The 7500-nt window shown below is 46.0% G+C and overlaps 1 pseudogene; it reads left to right on the top strand.

The window, feature by feature from the left end:
• Nucleotides 1–7500, top strand: part of LOC111962124 (transcription factor SOX-6-like) — a 98020-nt pseudogene that overhangs the window by 42630 nt on the left and 47890 nt on the right.

Below are 7500 nucleotides of genomic sequence, written 5' to 3' on the forward strand. Positions count from 1 at the left end.
GGTGCGCACTAGTAGTGTTTCAATTGACGACGACCTTGAAATAGTTGCTTCCCTTGTTCTGAGTAATAGGTAACGATGCTTCATGGGAAACAGTTCAGAGGATCCCTGGGACAAGCCCAGGTCGGGGCAAGGAGAAGGACAGACAGAAGGAAGTCCGTTACGTTGATGCTGTTAACCCAGAATACTCAGTTGGGCTCTGCCCAGCTGCTGGGGTTGCTGCGGAGAAGGAGGAGGTCAAAGGGGATGAGTGTGACCGGTGTGAAATGGCTAGCTAGTTAGAGGTGTACGCTAGTAGTGTTTCAATTGGTGAAGTCACTCACTCTGAGACCTTGAAGTATTTGGTTCCCTTGCTCTGTAAGGGCTGCAGCTGTTGTGGAGTGATAGATAGTGAATCTTATTGGATGACTGTTGTCGATGTGTTCAGAGGGTCCCTGGTTGAGCCCAGGTTGGGGCAAGGAGCGGGAGGGAAGCAATATTGTTATGTGTGTGTGTGTGTGTGTGTGTGTGTGTGTGTGTGTGTGTGTGTGTGTGTGTGTGTGTGTGTGTGTGTGTGTGTGTGTAGGGGGTGGGGGGTGATTGAGTAGGTTGATTGTCCAACACCAATTGTGTGTGTACACTACCGGTCAAAAGTTTTAGAACACATACTCATTCAAGGGTTTTTCTTTATTTTTACTATTTTCTACATTGTAGAATAAATAACACATATGGAGTCATGTAGTATCCAAAACAGTGTTAAACAAATCTAAATAGATTTGAGATTTGAGATTTTTCAAATAGCCACTTTGCCTTGATGACAGCTTGGCACACTCTTGGCATTCTCTCAACCAGCTTCGACCATGAAGGCCTGATTCACACAGTCTCCTCTGAAGAGTTGATGTTGAGATGTGTCTGTTACTTGAACTCTGTGAAGCATTTCTTTGGGCTGCAATTTCTGAGGCTGGTAACTCTAATGAACTTATCCTCTGCAGCAGCGGTAACTCTGGGCCTTCCATTCCTGTGGCGGTCCTCATGATAGCACTTGATGGTTTTGGAGACTGCATTTGAAGAATCTTTCAAAGTTCTTGAAATGTTCCATATTGACAGACCTTCATGTCTTGAAGTGATGATGGACTGTTGTTTCTCTTTGCTTATTTGAGCTGTTCTTGCCATAATATGGACTTGGTCTTTTACCAAATAGGGTTATCTTCTGTATATCACCCCTACCTTGTCACAACACAACTGATTGGCTCAAATGCATTAAGAAGGAAAGAAATTCCACAAATGAACTTATAAGAAGGCACACCTGTTAATTGAAATGCATTCCAGGTGACTACCTCGTGAAGCTGGTTGAGAGAATGCCAAAAGTGTGAAAAACTATCAAGGCAAAGGGTGGCTACAAATATTAAATATATTTTGATTTGTTTAACACTTTTTTGGTTACTACATGATTCCATATGTGTTATTTCATAGTTTTTATTTCTTCACTATTATTCTACAATGTAGAAAATAGTACAAATAAAGAAAAACCCTTCATTGAGTAGGTGTTCTAAAACTTTTGACCGGTAGTGTATGTGTGTGTGTGTGTGTGTGTGTATGTGAGTGTGTGTATGTGTGCAAGTGTTTAGGGGGACTGCTGACTGGAAAGGTTCAATCCCAATTCCGTCCCTTAGCCCTCCCTCTCCATTTTGCGAGATCCCACGAGCCGCGTAGATTCGGAGTAGTGTTCCAATTCAACTTTGAGCAAGGGGACTGAGCACAGCACCCCTGATGGGCCCCTGTGTTGAGGATCAGCGTGGCGGATGTGTTGTTACCTACCCTTACCACCTGGGGGCAGTCCGTCAGGAAGTCCAGGATCCAGCTGCAGAGGGAGGTGTTTAGTCCCAGGGTCCTTAGCTTATTGATGAGCTTTGAGGACACTATGGTGTTGAACGCTGAGCTGTAGTCAATGAATAGCATTCTCACATAGGTGTTCCTTTAGTCCAGGTGGGCAAAGGCAGTGTGGAGTGCAATGGAGATTGCATCATCTGTGGATCTGTTGGGGTGGTTTGCAAATTGGAGTGGGTCTAGGGTTTCTGGGATGATGGTGTTGATGTGGGCCATAACCAGCCTTTCAAAGCACTTCATGGCTACAGACGTGAGTGCTACGGGTCGGTAGTCATTTAGGCAGGTTACCTTAGTGATCTTGGGCACATGGACTATGGTGGTCTGCTTAAAACATGTTGGTATTACAGACTCGGACAGGGAGAGGTTGAAAATGTCAGTGAAGACACTTGCCAGTTGGTCAGCGCATGCTCGGAGTAAACGTCCTGGTAATCCGTCTGGCTCTGCGGCCTTGTGAATGTTGACCTGTTTAAAGGTCTTACTCACATCAGCTGCAGAGAGCATGATCACACAGTCTTCCAGATCAGCTGGTGCTCTCATGCATGTTTCAGTGTTATTTTCCTCGAAGCGAGCATAGAAGTAGTTTAGCTCGTCTGGTAGGCTCGTATCACTGGGAAGCTCTCAGCTGTGCTTCCCTTTGTAGTCTGTAATGGTTTGCAAGCCCTGCCACATCCGACAAGCGTCAGAGCCGGTGTAGTACGATTCGATCTTAGTCCTGTATTGACGCTTTGCCTGTTTGATGGTTTGTCGGAGGGCATAGCGGGATTTATTATTATAAGCTTTAGCGGCAGCTAGCCTTGAACGCTGCAGCTCTAGCCTTAGGTCAGAGCGGATGCTGCCTGTAATCCATGGTTTCTTGTTGGGGTATGTACGTACGGTCACTGTGGGGATGATGTCATCGATGCACTTATTGATGAAGCCAATGACTGATGTGGTGTACTCCTCAATGCCATTGGAGGAATCCCAGAACATATTCCAGTCTGTGCTAGCAAAACAGTCCTGTAGCTTAGCATCTGCTTCCTCTGAACACTTTTTTATTGATCTCGTCACTGGTGCTTCCTGCTTTCATTTTTGCTTGTAAGCAGGAATCAGGAGGATAGAATTATGGTCAGATTAGCCAAATGGAAGGTGAGGGAGAGCTTTGTATGTGTCTTTGTGTGTGGAGTATAGGTGGTCCAGAGTTCTTTTTCCTCTGGTTGCACAATTAAAATGCTGATAGAAATTTGGTAAAACGGATTTACGTTTCCCTGCATTAAAGTCCCCGAATACTAGGCGCGCTGCCAGCCTCTGACTGTGGTGGTATGTAAACAGCTACAAAGAATACAGATGAGAACTCTCTAATGGTAGGTAGTGTGGTCTACAGTTTACGGGCACATTGTTGTTCTGCTGTTCTCAGTTGTTGCTCATATGGTAGTAAGTACGTATTTGTCGCATGAGAAATATATGGAAACCTACTACTGTCGCCAGTACAGGCTTTGTGAAAAACACAAGGCTCGTGGTCAATGAAATGTGGTATCCATTGGCAGTTTCTGATGTGTGTGAGTGATGTAGTGATGTCCCATTCCCTAGGCCTTATTTAGCTCTCCACTAGTTGCTCTGTTATGAGTGCCACTCCCCCACCAAGGGACACTCAAAAATGAGGGSGGGGGGGGGGGGGGTAATTGGGATTGAGCCATCACACGTGCAGCCCCTTGGTTGATCTCTATGCAGCCTGGCGGAAACATCATTATCAGAGATTTGCTGTCTGTGTTTGATATGATTGGACCTTGTCCTAATTGATTTACTTGTAACTGACTTGCCTTTTGTAATTACCCCTGAGGGGATAAATACAGTTTTATTGAATTGAAAGATGAATTTAGCATCAGAACTAGCATGGCTAATTAACCATTTAGCGTCAGCGCTAGCCTACAATGCTAGACTGTTCCGCTAGTCTTTTCTGCTAGCCTTCTCTGCTAGCCAGTGCTAGCCTTTCTGTTGGTTACATTCTACTAGCTGTTGGAAATAGTATATTTGAGCAGTGAGCAAACATGCATTTATCTTGTGTTTTTTTGCTTTGATGAGAATATAACGACATTGGAAACAGAGCACTTTGAATTAAGAAAGGATAAGAGTGATAAAAGGGGGAGCAGGGAGAGTGGAAGAAGGGAGGGAGGAGAAGGAAAAGTGGAAGAGCATACAAACGAAAGAGAGGAATCGGCCAGAGAAAATACAAGTTCATTTTGGGAAAGTATTGGCGAAAACAAGGGAAGAGAGGAGTGTGAGAGAGCCGAGAAAGTGAGCGAAAAGAATGAAGAGAGGAAACAATTGTCTTTGATATATGCAGACCTAGGCTTTGTCCCTAATGGCACCCTATTCCCTACATATTGCACTACTTTTGGCCAGAGCCCTATGGGGGCCCTAGTCAACAGTAGTGCACTTTGGGACAGATACTTAGTGTGTAGCAGAGGGGACAGCCTTGGCTCCTGTACAATACAGCTCCACTAGACTACAATAAAGGGCCTGTTAGTATGCAGCTACTGTAAGGGCCACCCTGCACTCTCCATCCATGGCCTCAGGGCAAGACCCTACACGCATGCTTACACAAACACATGCACGCATGCACAAACGCATGCATCTTATACACAAACACACACACACACAACCCCACACACAACCCCGGGTCAGGCTCCTTTATATTGAAACTGGTAGTGGATGACGTCAATTCCCCCCGGGCTTCATCCGTCCTCAGGCTTCTATCAGTACAACAAGAGGTTCATAAAGGGTGCGTCCCAAATGGAACCATGTTCCCTACATAGTACACAACTTTTGACAAGAGCCCTATGGGCTCTGGACAAAAGTAGTGCACTACTTAGGGAATAGGGTGCCGTTTGGGGAATCAAGTTACTCTAGATGGAACAGAGAGTCATCAAGTATATTCCACTCGTGTGCTTATTGTAGATACGCTATTACTGTAGTTTGTTCATCTGGATAAAGCTATTGATATTAGCCTGCAATTCAATAGCATACGTATGTAATTTATAAAGGGAAAGGTATTACTCTTTACTTGGAGATACATTGTGGTCAAGTACCTTGATGAAAGCAGTGATGAATGCATGGGGATGCAGACCAACTGTAGGAAGTAGAGGTCAGGCCGACACAAGTGGCACGATTCAGAGATGGGAGACCTTGTAGATGAATGGAATATAACAAATTGAAGATGATCATGTATACATATATATCTCACTTATATGACGTCGATTTCTTCGACATTTCCACCCCCCCTCCTTCTCCCTCCATCCTTCTAACCCCCCACTCTCTCTCTCTCCGTCAGGTACCCCAGAGAGTTTGGAGGAGAAGGAGCGTCAGCTTTCCACCATGATTGGCCAGCTCATCAGCCTGCGGGAGCAGCTCCTGGCGGCCCACGACGAGCAGAAGAAGATGGCCGTCTCACAGATGGAGAAGCAGAGGCAGCAAATGGAGCTGGCCCGTCAGCAGCAGGACCAGGTGTGAGGGGAGGGAGGGAGGGAGGGAGGGAGGGAGGGAGGGAGATTATGTTTGGACAAGTACTTGATTCCCATCACCCCATTACGAGACAACATTCCATCACAAAAGAAAAGTGAGTGTGGTTAATAGACAGATTTCTAAATTGGCCTGCTATTTAGCTGTTCAGACATGACGGGGTAATGACCTATATTGACGCCACTGAGAAGCCTTGCCTAAATGAATCCTGACACATGTTCGGTTGAGCGACGTCCCATAATGGACAGCCTGTAATTATATAAATACAAATATATATCAAATAACTTTTCAAAAATGGGGCAGCTGTTTTGTATTCTCGTTGAGTGAATATACACTCCGCTTTTGGATAATTGCAACTGTCTGTCACTGCCTAGGCTCCGCCCCTGGCGACAGGTAGTCAAGGAGGAGGCAGGCGTGTGTCAGTCAGGGTCGTAAACATGTCAATCTCACTGCTTCACTGTTGACTGATAGCGTCGCTTGAGCACGTGCTACTGCCAGTGTTGATTTGGGTTATATAACCCGCTATGTTCTCTCTTGTCTCCCAATATTTCCGCCTTTGTCAAATTTTTGGACTCTCCCAGTCTCAGCCCTTTCCCCCCTGTTGCTTCTCATGTTTCTCACTGAAGTATCCCGTCTCTATCTTCTGTCACCCAATGTCAAAAATAAAGATTTGTTCAAGCTTAAATTCTCCTTCTTTCCCTTCATCTCATCCCTTTTGTCTCACTCTGTTCTGTCTGTCTTGTATGCCTAGTCTTGCTATGTTCAAACTCAAAACTCTCACCTTTTGCGTGTCACTCGGTATTTCATCTTTTGTCCACTCCAACACATCATTGACATCTCATCATTTTCTAATTGTTGTCTCATCCTTGTCTCACTCTGCTCTGTCTCCCCAGATTGCTATGTTCAAACTCGAAACCCAAGCTCTTAAAGGATGTTTGCGTGTTATTCCCTCTCTTCTGGCGTTTGTCAACGTCATTTTCTCACTCGTGTCTCATTTCTGCCTCACTCCTGCCCCTCCAGATTACGAGGCAGCAGCAGCAGCTCCTGCAGCAGCAGCATAAGATCAACGTTCTCCAGCAGCAGATACAGGTCAGTGCCCACTGCTTACTGTGGCCGCGCTCATTCTCTTCCATCTTAGTCATGTGTTCGTACGCACACACACACTTACACACACGTATGCATTACACAATGCATTGACGCACACACACATACACAGGCACGCGAATGTGTTCGCACCACACACCACACACACACACACCACACCACACACACACACACACACACACACACACACACACACACACACACACCACACACACACACACACACACACACACACACACACGATGGCCCCTGTAATTGACCTGTTTATGGATCAATTGCTGGTCATTGATCATGCCTAGATCAATACACTATCCCTGGGGTTCCTACTACGGCTTCTCTCTGCTACCTCTTCCGTTTATCAACATCTTTTTTCCTCCTTTCTCCACACTTTCATTCCTCTAAATCACTCATCATACTGGTCATCTATTTTCTCTAGCTACTTGCTACCCCCCCTCCCCCCCGACCCCGCCTCCCACTCCATGTCTCTCTCCTCTTTCACTCTCACCTATATCCACCTCTTATCTCCTTCATTCTCGTTCTTTCTATCGTAACGCGTGACAGAGTTCTCGCTCATATTCCCTCTTCACCAGACTATAACGGGTCCCACTGACCCGTCTTCACCGCTGGCGCTGACTGGTTGCAGAGACACTGACCCAGACAGTGAGCCATAGGGGAGCTTCTTCCCTCTCACACACCCCAGAAAAGGCTCAGCGTGGCTGGGGAAGGCAGTGAGCCAGGGCCCCTTGTGCTCTGCAGCTCTGGAGGTGTTCTGCTTTTAACAAGCCCCCCCCCCCTCTGCTTTTAATAAACCACAGATCTGAGTTCATTAGGACCGGCCCTCGACAGAGTCTGTGTGTGACAGTAAAACTACTAGTCTTTATGATCACATGGCCTCAATGTGTTCTTAGGCTACAGATTGTTTTGGTGTTGTTGAGAGAAGTAATGTTTTGGCATGTCTGCTGCTGTTAAGAAGTGCAAACATAATCGGCAGACCTCGGTTCAAATGCTGTTTCGAAATCTTTCAAACACTTTGAGCGT

This window comes from Salvelinus sp. IW2-2015, linkage group LG4q.1:29 (genome assembly GCF_002910315.2).
Source record: "Salvelinus sp. IW2-2015 linkage group LG4q.1:29, ASM291031v2, whole genome shotgun sequence".
In the NCBI taxonomy this organism is placed as follows: Eukaryota; Metazoa; Chordata; class Actinopteri; order Salmoniformes; family Salmonidae; genus Salvelinus; species Salvelinus sp. IW2-2015.